At 35.3% G+C, this 16457-nt stretch overlaps 1 protein-coding gene across 1 annotated transcript in view; it reads left to right on the top strand.

The window, feature by feature from the left end:
* Positions 1–16457, top strand: part of LOC149790185 (mucin-3A-like) — a 52133-nt gene that overhangs the window by 16697 nt on the left and 18979 nt on the right. Inside the window, exon 2 of the mRNA XM_089973414.1 lies at positions 16152–16208. The gene's annotated coding sequence lies outside the window, so the exon portion shown is untranslated. The remainder of the gene's footprint in view (positions 1–16151; positions 16209–16457) is intronic.

The following is a 16457-nucleotide window of genomic DNA, read 5'->3' as shown; positions in this document are numbered from 1 at the left end:
TCACCTTAGTTGTTTTCTTCCTTAAGCCGTCGTGCATTTATGTCATGTTATGGTAATTTTTGCAATTTGGAAAGTAACAATATCTTTGAAACAAGGAGATACATATACATTGATATATTCTATGTTCTTAGAAGTTGTCATCGAAGCCCATTTTAATGCACTGCACAATATGGATAAAGCTTTCTCTTTGAGGTATAAGCAGCGTATGAAGAATTTGAATTGCATTAAACTAATACCAAGGAAGACATTAGAAAACGTATCAATACCAGTTCTAACTTGTATTACTCTGTCAAATACCAAATCGAAGACCTCGTGTAACAATATGTACCGCGTTTGGGTCAGATTTCTACAAAGTCGACACTAAGAATTACAATAAAAATAAAATGTTTATTTATAAATGATTAAAAACAGACAAAATCCTATAGCGAATTCGTGCGCATAAATTCCAAGACTTGATGATTAAGCTAATGATGCGAACTGAGTTCAATAACTGAAATAATATAACACAAATAATACGTTTCCTAACTAGAATGAAAAGTTCGATGTAATTTAAAACGACCAGTAAACAATAATAAATGAATTAAAATTAAACTAAATAAGCACAACAATATACTAATTAATCACTCAAACAATATGTGAATTTCAAAACTATGATATGGTTTCACTGAAATACTGAAAACTGGTTACATGTAAATAATGACATGTTTTCACTCAAATAGTGATACATGATTTAATATAAATTGTAACATATATCTTGCGGCGTCTCATTGATAATCGCAAGGTATTTCCAGCTCAACCGCTCTTTCAGATGGTCCAAAAGCCACTACGAATGGTCTGTCCGTCATGTTCTTCCTAAGGATCCGGAGTACCTTTGGTTACCAGCAGATCCTTTGATACTGAAAGTCTCGTTCTAAACCACGTGATAACCAATGTCTTCCTCAGTCCCTACCTCCCTACCGGCAGTAGCACTGTGGATGAATGCAAACCCAAATTTTCACCCCGGGTAAAACACTATAGTGTATACGGTGCAGACAAAGATACAGAATAGCTCTTTCACTTTCGTTCAGTCACTTTGTTGCTCCTTTAGTCCTTCACTCCTTTTAGCCCTTCACTCATTTTAGCCCACACCTTAAAGCTGAAAATATATTATCTTAATCCGAGTAAAATCTGTGGCACGGTCATGTATACCATGCCGATGATGGATGCGAGTAAGCAGAGGAAAATCATAGTATCGGGACTGCCGTATAATCGCATAATAATTAGACTCATATGTGAACATGTATCTCAAGAGAATCTTATATAACTTGAAGAAACACTCTCTCTTCCCTTAAGTCACGCAACATTGATGTGAAATCAACACTTCTGTTCAATTATATGCTGATGAACTTGAAAATAAACTATATTAGAATCTAGTATTGCATTGCACAATTCGCAACTATCAATAATGCACAAAACATCTTAGAATAAAACAAGTCCATCCAATAACGCAGTTAGGAAAATTCAACTGACACACTTCTACATTTGGATATATTGAGCAGTAAAGTGGACCGGTTAGTGATAAGACTTTCCGTAATGTGAAGTTTGAATGTACAATGTGCCTATATGTACACTGACTATGGTGCAATGATGGCCTGTACTCTCAAGCGAAATCGGTTTTGCTCTCGTACGCACGTCGATTGTGCAGCAGGTAGTGAACCGAACTCACTGCATCAAAAAATGTATGATATAGACAAGCCACCCCAGCTAACAGTTTACACAGTAACGAATACCGAGTACATTCTATTTCAACTAGTCATACACAATACAGATTTACAATTCCGTATGACTCCCATGTTTATCACATAAGTGTAAGTTTTTTTAGACAGCAATACATTGCCTTACTCACATTCATGCTCGATAACTGAACTAGTGTCATTTAGTATGCATATACTTTCCGCCCGTGGAGGAGTTTAGAAAGCATTATCTAACCTCTAAACTATATAATCTCGTCAATATTTTGTAGTGACATTATTCTTTACCACTATCAACGTTTTATAACCAATATAATTAATTATAAAGTAACTGTAGATCTTGATACTAATTGCTTTGTGTTTAGATCAACATCTGACTCTTTGGACCATTTTTACGTTGTGATGTATTATATATATCAGTATAAATTTAGTTTTGGTACTTTGGATAATATATCAGTATTGGTAATATAGCGCTTGTGCAATTTAGTCGTATATATGCCACATATATTCACATATATCCACATACATCACTCATAAGGGTTTAACGATTTTAGCTAATAGCTCCAGTGACCCAAACAAGAGTCATGCCATAATACTGAGCAATACTAGGCAAGAAAAGCCATTGCCATTGACACTCTACACACTCGCACATTGCGTAACTTTAATTCACTTCTCATTTTAGATTTTCAATTAGTTATTCCGATGGGCTTTGGTGAATGGCATCAGTAATAATTGTATCAACCACTGCGGGCATAATTTCTGCTGATGGCAGCTTAACCACCTTTGGTTGTGCCCTATTCATTATTCATAGTAGTCGATCTCGAAGCAACTAAGTCGCATGTAATTCCTTTTTTCTTCCATCCGATCCACATCAGTGATTTTCGTTCTATCAACGGCTCGCATTGCTATATGTTTCGTGACTGGTGCTGCGCGAGACGATAATCACTTTGTGAGCCTGTACATACTCCACCGACGTCAAATTCATAATATATTACGTAACCGCGTTTTATAGCGTTAACACGGCGCAAAGGTCTCAAATGTCCACATATGTCGATCATTCTTTAAATATCAGGTCGATCTCTAATGTACAATTGTATTGGCTATATTTCACATCATCTATTCACAAAGATAAAACGAAAACCGATTATTATGACACGAGATATACAGTTGGTGGAAACCCAAACAGTATATAACCCTGATCAATAACTCCTGTCATAACACACCTGCTTTCATAGCTACATGTGTGAATTGCACATGTTAAATTGCTCTCCATTTAGTTAATTCTAACTACGCCACGTGGGATATGCTATCCATTTATGTAGGGCCAAAACAATTTGATATTTCTAGAATTTATTTAGACCAAACAAAAACTGTTGTCATTGTCGACTGTCCAGTATGAACCAAAGACTTTGGGAATTCATTTACAATTACAAAAATGAGTGTAGGGTCATGTTCAATTGTAGACTCTTTGAAAGTCAATCATGAAATGTATCGTTAGTCACCATCATTGATTAACATAATGTTGAACGCACTGTATGAGTTTCTACTATACCCCAACTTTTTTGACGACCTGATGAAAATAGAAATGTGCTGTTATCGGGTAGATGACCAGGTAAGTGTATTCGGATATCAATTTCATATCCTTACTGTCACACGCGAGGAGCTGCTGTGACGGCTTTGTGGTCATGTTCTGGAGACCAGTATTATTGCCATAATAGCTACTTTGATCAGCCAAAAAGATAAAGACTGAGCAGTGGGTTGCTGATGGCGCCAATGTTTCGCTTTTCCTTGAATCTGATCAGCTCGTTCTTCTTGTGCGCTATTGTGCTAACCACATTTGAAACTGTTATTGCTCTTTTTCGCGTTGTTGTTCTTTTGGCGTTATAGCAATTGGAGACACAACTTTTCGCTGGTGAATAACTGCTTCTTATATGTGGCTGTACCTGTTCGTATGTTTGCGTTGCACGTTTTTAGAGTGCACGGAATGCGTGTTTCTGTTGTTCCTGATATCCACTTTGTTGTTGCAGTTCTTCCTATGTAGGATATTCAAGGTCGATGACGGGGTCTCTAGTTATTGTCGCATTACTCATTGAGGTGAGCTAAGTTTCATGAATTATCTCCTTAGGGTTTCACCTTCTTCAGTTCTTCCGCGTATAAATATATTAAGCATTTCTACTAATCAGCTCAAAGTTCGCCGGTTGCTAGTTTTGTTTCTTCAGTAAAATGTCTGAATTCTATTTTAGGACATTTTATATGCATTCGTTTATTAGTCTTGATAATAGTATTTTCAGTTGGGGGGCCTAAAGAAGAACACGTTTTGATCACAAATTGTTCAGTTTTTCACGGATTATGCAAATATTGATATTGTTGATTTGGTTGTGCAGGGCTGGTGAAACTATAAAAACAGTATTGATTTTTGCTAAAGTATCTCGTTGCCGTACACTGCAATCAACTCTGTTGAAGCATCATACCACGGTTCATCATCAGCGGATAGCGCACAAACTACTTCAAACATATAACATATTGAACAACACGTCGTGTAAAAACACGTAGCGGACGAACTCAGTTACCAGAGTTAGTGTCGATGTGGAGTAAATAAATTTACAATAACATTGATTGGTGCAGCTAAAACTCCGGTTTACAAAACGTCGTGGTTGTAGTCACTGCTCCAATGACGAAAATACCGCGGACACCATGGATTAAATACACTGTTGAAACAACATTAATTTGCGAACCAGGCATCGAAATATAACGTTCATCGTATCCAGAAATCGTATACTCAAAGAACCAATCAATTGGATCATCAAGTGAGGTATAAAAGCCAATCTTGTTTTAGGATGTAAAATTTTCTGTTAGCAAAATGCACTCATTAGAAGCAAATTATATTAATACAAAATAATATGGATACTAAACGTCGAAGATTATTAAAATGTCATACCGTTCGCTTGGGTATTGGATGAGCAAAGCTGCTGTGGAGAAGTTAGAAAGCACGGGAAAGGTCAGTCAAGGGTTCGCTTGATCATGATTGGTCAAACAATCTATGTGGTAAATGTACCTATCAGTACCTAGAACAAATTGACGAAATTGGGTTGATTTTCAAACACCTAATGAGGCTCACCTGGCTGATTTCTATTTTTTTTCCACATGATCGTGTACATACGTTATCGACATTGATAATTGCACATGAACAAATATGGATTAACCTTTGGTGATGTTTCAATCAGACAAAAACATCCGATTCATTGACGAAAATACAATTCTACAAATGTCGCATGTGCAAACATATATATATATATATATATATATATATATATATATATATATATATATATATATATATATATATATATATATATATATATGTGTGTGTGTGTGTGTGTGTGTGTGTGTGTGTGTGTGTGTGTGTGTATTAAACAGGTCGCGTCTGGTTGTAAATTCAATGGATCTTTTGCTGCTCTCTTGATGAAACATTGAGTACGAGTGATCAAGCTATTGTGTAACAGTTTAATCATACACTCACAAAATAGTTGTTCAGTCATCAGTATGAATATAAATTGCTCGCTTTGGAAGTATACTATGTTATTATTCTGGGACTGTTTTGACTTATTCATAGGAACCCTGGACAGTGTCATTTTGGCAAAGTCACGATATTGTGTTGACCAGTACCTTTAATGTTTTGAAACTTTCCACTAATATGGATTTTAAATTGATCAGGACTATTTGGAATTCACTTCGTAATAATGTAAGCATATCTCACATGTTTATTTAAAGTATTGATAAGACAAGTATTTGTTATGTTTTGTTTTTTGATTTTGCTACTCGCTGTTACTTAATATAGTATCACTGTATGACGAATCGTAACAATAAGGCATGTACCTAATAATGTCAGATGTACCATATGTTTCATCAATATATAAGGGTTATGTTCAACAACAACCATTTCCTCCTATTAATAATCTTCTCCACTCCGGCATCACTGTATTATTATTCTGAAAAAATAAATATTGTTCGTAGTGAGTGTTAAAGACATTGTCATATAAATAAACAATAAGTCCTTCGTTGCTTTGATATTGGATATCTTCATCATTACATCTATAACCTTTGCTGAAAAATCATAAGAATATACATGTGAATTAATATCCTCCATCGCATCATGTGTTGTAGGTGGTTTACTTAACGTTAGAGCCTCATTCTTTCTTACACAACGCATACAATAAATAATTTAAACCTGTTTGATAAATCGGCATGACTCATTCAACCGAAACAGCAATATATGATTTTCTACTACATTTTCAACATGCCATTTTCTGTAAGAAGGGTGTCACTTTCATAGATCTCCTTCAATTCATTCAAGTATTATTAGCATCGATCGCTTGATTAAATATCATCCTGACAAATATATATATATATATATATATATATATATATATATATATATATATATATATATATATATATATATACACCTCAGAAATTCTTCAGTATGAAATATATGTTCTGCAATATGTTGACTTAATACACAATATTCTTCTGTTGCTACAATTCTTTTTCAGCCCACGCTATATTTTTTTCCCCTGAGATTAGGAATTATCCTGCCCACGCCATGCATTACATATCGTGAAGTAGAAAACTCATTGGTGTATTATATTTTCGGTATTATAGGTCCGAAAGCATATTAAAATAAGCATAACGCATTAGCAATGTTTCACTTGAATTATTATATCTGATCCAGCATATGAAAACGACCCGTCACATTAACCCGTAAAAATAGCTACAGCTATGGAATTAGTCATGGTGCAGGCGTTATTGATTTAAAACTTTAGCTGTCAACATTAGCATTGTCGATGCCTTTGCTAACCCCTTATTTGATTACAATATCACGTTTGATATTGATTATGCAATTTAAAACCTTTTTAGCTCTGTCGTTTCTTTCATATATTACATACATGCACTCGATAAGAGTTGGTGTTCGTGGTCTTTAAAAATGTAAATATAGAAAATGGAACAGTACGTGCGCATCACAATTTGTGGTCGTATTTCGACCAGCACAAAAACATTGATATTGTCTTTTTAATATCCTAATATTTTTTGATGACATAGAAATTATTTTTCGTTTGAACATTGTAGCTGTGTAAATCGTCCTTTGTGTATATGTAATTGCATGAACGTGTAGGTACAGCCCCGGTTGTTGGTTATTTATGTGATGTGATCCTTTCTGACACTGGCCATCAATCTTATGCTGTGAAACTTTCTGACAGGAAACTGTTGTTGGAATGTTGTACCCGTGGGCAATGTACAATATATCACTTTATATTACTAAATAATATTGTCGTATCTCGAAGTGAAGGATGGCTTTAGTGAATATCGTTTCAGTAAAAAATAAAATTTATTTGAAAACAATTGCGAGATCAATGGACATTTCAAAGAATGTTTAACTGGTATGTTGAGGTGTGGTTGATCCAAACACAACTCGATCACAATAACACTTAACACTTGCTAAACTTATCCAAATCGGAGGTGATGTAAATGCAAAATATCGGTGAAACGATTCCTTCCTTACAACAATTATTGTGCTGTGGCATCACCGGTTATAAAAGCTGCACAGTTAGGGTCTGTCGGACTGCACCAGGACTAACCCTTAAAATATAGGTTGGTGATTGCATAGCACATTATAACCAAACAGAAAATAGCTTATTTTACCAGGAACGCGTATCAGAATAACGTCACGAAAAGGTCTTCCGTTAGAAAGTACGATGCTCAGAATGTCATTCAGCTAACCCGTTCATTTATTAATTTTGTTATATTCGCGACGGCAAAAACTGGAAAGCACTTTTGTGGTATTATTATGAATTTGCGTCGATGGTACTAGGATCAAGTGAGACCGAACATGTCACCATGGATTTAACAAGGGACCTGACAATTGTATGTGGTGACACTTCGACGTCTTTTGCATTGGATTCGCAAGAACTTTCACTTTCAGTTAAATTTGTTAAATACGTTACAAACGTCATACAGCCGTTCGACTATACTATTGCAAGCTCAATTGGATATACCTATCGGCAGTCGTTATGATTTATTAAAGTGTTGCTGAACTGGCTAAAGTAAAACATATTCACTACCAACTGTTCAATCTGTTATTGATTTCAAAATATAGAAAATGTTTGTTAACATTAAAGGACGTTACTCATCCCGACTCGATGATTATGCGGGATTGTACAGGATTACCACCAAAGCGAAATTGATTGAGTTTGTGATGTTGACTAAGGAGAACATCTGATGTTTCAAACTCAATCTAGCAAGCCATTACCCATATAAAACATACTGTCACAAAGAACCTGGCTGCGATCAGTGAAAGAGGTGGCAAATGATAATCATGCGTATCGGTTGCATTTATCAAGAAATATGTTGATGATTCTAATGTTTCAACAAGACACTACATCAATGACAACTCGATAGCGTACCAACACCAACATGCGAAGTAAATTCGTTTATGCTATAAGCAATACAGACCTATGAAGAAAAGTTATTAACTGATAGTGAAATAAAAATTGGTCGAATTGGAGATTTAATTAGTTTTAACTGAGCGCAAGTCTTGACTTTTGTATTAATTACATCCGGTTATCATAATGAAGAGTCAGTTAACAGCATGTGCAAACATTAAGCATATTGCATGAGTAATACTTAGTAGAGATCCCGAACCGGTAATTGAAAATGTGATATACACAATATCGATATCATTGAAAGTTTGATATGCCATGGAGATTTAATTATTTCAACCGGACACTTAACATTCTTTGTTTTGAGTATTAGGATTACACTTCATCATATGATATACTTGATGTATTCTCACCGCGGTCATGTAACTGCTGGATGTAGCCACGTATTACTAGACATATTTACAGTGGAATATAATATTAATGGGGGTCGGTTCCACTATTCGAGGAATAAAGGCGTGTTAATAGACTCGTATACACTATCTTGTTAAACGCGAAATCTAAACTGGCCACTCTGATGTACCACTACCAACTGAAGGTCAACTTGGAATCAGTGCATGTGCATCATTCCAACTATTGATTGACTGTGCCAGCATGCTTAAATATAGTCTGATGTTTGTTTTTAAACGGGTTCACTGATATATTTACCTCAGATACGTTTATCAACATGTACTGTAATCCAAAAATTGGATTAAAAAAAAGGGAGACAGCAAAGATCTCAACCCTTTCTTAGCAAGAATACACTTCTTCACTTAACCATTACTGTGCAACACCAATCCTTAGAAAAAGAAAATGCTGGGACCCCCCCAAAAAAGCAAAGATTCGGTGGAGATTTAAATATCATCAAAGAATATAATTTGTTTCTAATTTTATAATAATTTCGCTAGTAAAATAGGGTAATTGGCTACAAGTGTGTGTGTGTGTGTGTTACACATGTACGTGACGTATCGGGACAGGGTCTGCCAGTAGTGTAATTATGCTAAGCGATCATGTTATTCATATAAGAACTATGATGAACCCTCGGTGTTACCAAAATGAAAAAGTAACTGAAGCGGAGCAGAAGCAGAGATATGAAACCACGATGAAAATTAGGTTTATATTAAATGTTTGGTTGCAGAAGACATGTGCAGGCTTGCAACAACTACTGGTTTTGAATTGAAAATAATTGAAATCACGACAGCCGACAAATGTACACCAATCACAATTATTGTCCGGGCGAAACCGCTACTAGTCGGTGTCTCATGCGGTGCTAACAAATTAATGTTGACATTATTGAATTCACAAACACACGTTCATTCGGAATTTTTTTCAGCGAGACAAAGTAGTCTCATCACCATTAAGAAACGGTATTCAGTTGCCATGAATGATGAAATAATGAGTGAGGCGAAATTGGAGATTGTATTGGTAGATATAGAAAATCAGCCACAACACCGAGGGCAAAGAAGAAACCGTGTAGCTGATTTACGGCTATAATAACATTTTATTACGCAATTTCGCTCTGAGTCACTGCATTTTTCATGCTCGAGCCACTTTGCTTTGCCGGATTATTAATGCTAATATTCAAATTAACAATGTCTGCAACGTGCTTAATAAAAGGGGCAAACGGTATGAGGGATTTAGGCTGAGCCAGCGGGAGGATACGTCCGGGGCCCTTACTTACTTCTTTATGCTCCCCACCACCAAACCCACAAATTGAAAATACTTATGGCTAAGACACTGATTCAGCCATTGTTTAGTTTACATGGCGAAACATTTTTACTCCAAGTTCCTTGGCACTAGATAACGTATGGATTGCCGGTAAACAATAAAGAATCAAAACTTCGCAAAGTGCTTTAACTAACGTCGACGCTGGCGCACCTTTCTCACTCAGTGTGATGAATATACGTCCGTGCTGATACTTTTCGTGTATAGTCCACCAAACGAAACAAACCTAAGATAACGTCTAGTAAATTCAAGCATGAAATTGAATGAATGTTTTAATAACGATGGCAATAATACAATTATCCTCTCGCAAGAGATCTAAAAATATATGCAAGCGACGAAATTGTATGCTGCTATTTTAATTTAAAATTTCAACATATTTTATATGAATTAAAAAGATATTTTGACTTAGTTCATGATTGTCCGATGATAACAATAAATAGCAATGTATATACCATTGTAGAATGCTGCCCTACATTATATTCCTTTCTATTTTCCTAGTAATTGTACCGACCCTAGACGGCGTTGCCTTCACGGGTCAATCATACGTAATTTTATCAACTGAGGATAGCATATGTATATCATTGGCACTTGGAAGGTGTCGGTTGGGCTTGTTGGGCTCCATTGTGGGTGGGGAGCACGGGTGCTGAAAGTTAAACAATCCAACATGTAAATTAAAAAAAAAATAAACGTACCCAAACTTGATCTGAAGCAGATGACGAACCATGTAGTTTGGAGTGATTTTGACGCTTCATGGTTATACAGTATAAATATGCCACATAACCGCTTACTTCGCTATCCCCGCTTGTCATTCGAAAAACACTATCACATGATCGATGGACACATCAAGAATTGTCACAAAGTTGTAATCGGGTTGCGTCCTTGTTGAGTGTCAGTTACGAGGTCAAACAGAAAATATAAAGAAAATGAAAGCTTTCTTCGGTATTCCAGTGACCTCATTCGCGCACTCAATAAGTCAAATGGCCCGATTCGTTGTCGCGACTTGGCTTGAGTTAGCGTCAGAGATATCATTGAAGGAATGAAAAACAAAGGTACGTATTAAACGTAACAACAACATGCATTACACCAGCACCATTGTACCAAGAGTGGTTCAAGTTGGCTTCTTGCAAGTGAAGGTTGCAAGTGACATTGAGAGCAAGGATGCAGAAGAAACTGTGTCACTCTACATCGAGATATTACCTTTTGTTCTATTTGCTTACCACCAAACACCAATGTAGTACCAAACGATTTGGACAATCTTGTTCAACAACTTCCCGCACCATTCATTTTACTCGGGATTTTGAATGCCCATAATATTTTATGGGGATCAAACCACATAAATGACCGAGACCACAAAGTAGAAGACTTAATGTTTAGACACGGTTTGTGTCTATATAACACCAAATCACGGACATATGTACACCCAGGAACGGGAACATACACGTGTATCAATTTGACAATTGGTTCCACATCTCTGCTTATGGACTATAAATGGAAGGTCGCTGATGGCTTTCATAGGATTGGTCACTTTCCAATTTATCTTTATAACGCCGACGCTACAAATGACGAAGCCATTCCACAATTGAATTTAAAGAAGGCCGACTAGGCCAAATTAGACACACTTTGCACAGCTAGGCTTAACAGGGATACCGATTTAAACGAAAATATCTCTTTTCAATATTATTTTTCTTCTGTTTCAACCGACATTGCAGAAGAATCCACTCCCAAGTCCTCACCAAACTGTAACAGAACCCCAAAACCGTGGTTCACAAAATAATGTAAAGACGCCATTTGACAACCCCGAGAAGTACTGACAAAAAATAATAAAGGTCCAACTCACTGATATGTATCTAAATAAAGTCTTTTTTCGGACCAACGCCCGCCGCACGATTAAAGAAACTAACAGAGATTAATGGAAAATATGTTGCAATTTTAAAATCTCGTTCCTCTTTAAAGAAGCTATGAAACACAATGCGCAAAAAAATGGAAAGGGAAAACACGATTCCTTTCGACCGCTCAAACTAAAACTAAACAACATGAATTTCAATTTCAAACTTGACATAGTTCATATAGATTATGATATTTTCTCTAACAATTCCTCGTCGTCTAATTATTCAGAGGACTTCAGAAGATCTCAAACTCAAAAAGTAAAGCCATGGATGCAATTCACATCGAATTACTAAGCTCTAATCAACCGTTTGAGCTGATGGAATCTCTGAAAAAGGCCCACGATACATCCACTGGGCCTGGCGAAACACATTACCAGTTTTTGAAACACCTTCCAGAAACGTTATTAACAGTTATTCTGGAAATCTTCAACGATTTACGGATTACTAGTAATGAATAAAAAATTTGGAAAGAAGCAACATTAATACCAGTTCACAAACCAGGTAGAGCTAGCGCAGATCCATACCGCTATCGACATATTGCACTCACAAGCGGTGTGTGGAAAGCAAAGGAACGAATTATCAACTCTCGGCTTGTATGGTACCTGGAAACTAACAATTTAATAGCTCCTTTCCAATGTGGCTTTTGATATGACCGGAACAGCAATGATCATATGGTTAAACTGGAAACATTTAATCGCGATGCTTTTATCAAGAAGGAACATTTAGTAATGGTTTTCTTTGATCTAGAAAAGGCCTATGACACGACATGGAAGTACGGGATACTAATTGAACTGCACCATATATGTCTAGAGGACCGTCTGGCCTTTTTCGTTTCAAACTTACTCTTAGACAGATAATGCAGCGAACGAGTGGATTATATTCTCTCAGATCTGCCCGAGCAAGAGATAGGTGTGCCACAGGGCAGTATTTAATCCGTGCCGCTTTTTAACATCAAATTTAATAGCATCACCAAGTGTTTGGCTCCTGGGGTGAATTGCTCGCTATACGTTGTTGATCTTCTAATATATTATCGATCAAAGCACATGCATACAAATAAAATATAACTACGGCTAATATAAACAAGATTCAAAATTGGGTCAATACTAACGGTTTAAAATTCACAAAATGAAAAATGGTATATATGCATTTCTGTCAGTTACGAAGACATCACGATGTACTTAAACTCACGCTGGAAGGAACACCTATTCCAGTTGTTGAGGAAACAAAGTTTTTAAGTATTATCTTCGACATAACAGTGACTTTTATTCCAAACTGAAAGAATCTAAAAGCTAAATGTTTACAATCTCTATATCTACATAAAGTACTAGCGCACACTGACTCGGCTGCTGATAGAAAAGTCATCCTCAATTTATCTAGAACATTTATGCGCTTCTAACTGGATTATGGTTCCTTTCTTTATTGCTCAGCCAGAAGGTCATATTTGAGAAGGCATGACCAAATTCATCATCAAGGAATAAGAAGCGAACGAACCACCTATATCACATCGTCTAAAAGTGATTTCCGCACTATATGTTCTCAAATTAAAATCAAACCCTCTGAACCCTTCCGTGTCGGTCTGTTTCGAACGCAAATACAAAAACGTATACGAAAGGAAACAACACCATAACTTCCTTTGTTATTATAATATCATCCAGCCTTGAGAGTACAAAAATGTATCTGTCTAAAATTATGAAAACTTTCGTTCCAGAAACACCACACTTATACCTTAACCAAAAATACTTTTTACGCCACACGATGGAAAAAAAATATGAGACAAACCCATCAATCTTTCACAACTCCTATCATGAATTCATCACCGAATTTGCAAACTACACAGCAATTTATACCGATAGATCGAAGGATAAGGAATAGCCTGCTTCATCCTTCGATAGTGGTCAACACACAACAACTTCGCTTACCAGATGGCACATATATTTTCTCAGCCGAAATCAGAGCAATAAACCTTGATCTGCATTATATCAAAAACAAACGTCTTAAAAACAGCTTCATCTTCTCTGACTCACTATCAGTACTTCAGTCACTGCACAATATAAAAGTGGAGAACCCATTATTGACCAATATACTCGTCAAAAATAACAAGCTGAGTATCTCCTACAATATAATATACTTTCGGTTAACCAGACATATTTGTATTAAAGGTAATGAAAAAGTAGATCGCGCTCCTACATATGCCCTAGCTCAGGAACTAACTGATTTTAAAATACCATATACTTATTGTAAACCTAGTATCAAAAAGACCTTATGCCAGAAGTGGCAGGCATCATGGAATGATGTAGTGAATAACAAACTTCATGCAAGCAAGTCAACCTTAGGAGAATGGACTCCTTCCTACAGAATGATCCTTATAGAGGATTTAGTCATTGCAAGAATTCGAATCGGTCATAATTATATAACACACTCCCACATACTAAAAGGCGAAGAACCACCAGTGTGCATTACTTGAACTGAAATATTCACTGTTAAGCACATTATGAAGGAGATTTTAGACCTGCAACCTAAGCGCGATCAGTACTACAATGTACATGATATGAATAAATTGTTTGATACCATAAACGTAAGTTGTATTCTAAAATTCTTATAGGAAATACATCTTTATTCTAGAACATAAATCGTATGCCATCACGTTGAACAGTTTTATGTAATGTATATACCGTCCTTTACATCCAGTACCTTTTCATCTGCACATTCACCGTTGATAGGAAAGATTTATTTATTAACGTTGCCATCTTGTTGTTTTACATTCAACTATTTGGTTTTATATCGCTGGTCGATACGATACCTTTTGCCACTTGTAAATAACCCTACGTAAAACTTTTTGCATTACGCTCAATAGCTTAATGGTGCTGATGTGCCGTAAAAGATATAATCAATAAATCAATCAATCTCTTGTGTTTGAACATTCCTGAAAGAAGTAAACTTTTGTAAGCTATAACTATGTAACTATAAAGCGCGATATTGAAACGAGTCATATTTTGTGCCACAGATGTTTATTGAGCATTAACATAAGTAAATAACATTTTATTTGCAACGATGTTGTTTTGTTTTCATAGTGAAGATTTCCCTGGTTTTAAATGCTATAAAGATTATTGGCATAAAGAAGAAATAAAGTGTACCTATTTGGAAAACAATGACAGAAATGTATTGTTATAGGTGCATCACTATTAAGTTGGTAACGTAAAACATACTCAAGGCTATTTAATAATTCTCTTAGATTTATATAATTATATCCTTATAAAGAAAATATTGTTAGAGTGATCTAGTCCTGAACCTAGAGACTGTGGAATCGCGTGTGATTTAGTACGTAGTAAACTACGTATAGCTCCCCACTGTTTATCCGTTGAGCACTTTCCCGTCCTTTCAGTCGTCTTTAGCATCGAGGTCGTTGGTTTCAAACATCGTAATGTTTGAATGAATTTTGTGTTTGTCGATTTTGAAGAAAGTATGAGAATGAGAAATAATTAATATTGACTTACAAATGCGTTTATTCACCAAGCGGATTCACTAAGCGGACGATAACCACAATGATACCATATTGTTTTCATAAACTTTGTACAGGGAATCACGCTCTGAACTTGCACCTGAGCATTATGAGACCAATAAGAGGTACTCGTTAGTGAATCACAATCAAATGATGTGGACATGTAAACTTATAATAAATCAATCAATCAATGTAGGATGCTGCATTTTGTTTGCTTCAGTCATTGTCGAGAGAATAATACAGCTTTAATCATCTATTACTGAACCATGAATGTACATTCTAGTTGTTCAGATAGACATGCTTCCTTATTCTAAACTCTCTCGTTAACATGTATAGCCTGTTGCAAAAATTCAAACACTATCCTAAGGTATATTTATAATTGTATTAATTTCACAGTAGATTCATTTTATGCATAAGGGAAATCTCTAGTTTTAGGTTGTAGTGTTACTATCTTCAGAACATCTATGACAGAACATTGTCGAAGCTTCATCATAATAAGATCTTTTACTGACTTCATATCAACACCTTTCGCTCATGTATTATCTAATGCCATAGTTTTACCATATTAATATATTAGCTGTGTCATGTCATGATAGTCAATTAAATTAATATGACACAAGCGAACATACTTACCTCGATGATATAAATCGGTTCATATTTCCTATAATAACTGCTTCATTATATGAAAATTAACCGATTGCTCATGTGTAGCAAAACTATAAAAACATGAAATTGTATAATGACAAGACATATTACATATACGAATAATGATATTACAAAATATTTACTAAAAGCTATTATACTGGCCTAAACATGTCATATGTATAAACTTTTGCAGAACATTTGAGTATCCAAACAATCCTGACTACACCTGCAGAAATCAATATACAACTAGGTAAGATATGACATGATATATATATATATATATATATATATATATATATATATATATATATATATATATATATATATATATATATATATATATATATATATATATATATATATATATATATATATATATATATATGTATATTCTTCAGATATATTATGCATTTTTAATCAGATACATATTAGTGTGGGTTATGATAGAGTGGCTATGTAGATTTACTGTTTCATGAATGTAACCTTTACGATGTTTAAT

Source organism: Sinohyriopsis cumingii, chromosome 10 (genome assembly GCF_028554795.1).
Source record: "Sinohyriopsis cumingii isolate HCF-2022 chromosome 10, ASM2855479v2, whole genome shotgun sequence".
In the NCBI taxonomy this organism is placed as follows: Eukaryota; Metazoa; Mollusca; class Bivalvia; order Unionida; family Unionidae; genus Sinohyriopsis; species Sinohyriopsis cumingii.
This window is presented reverse-complemented; position numbering and strand designations above follow the sequence as displayed.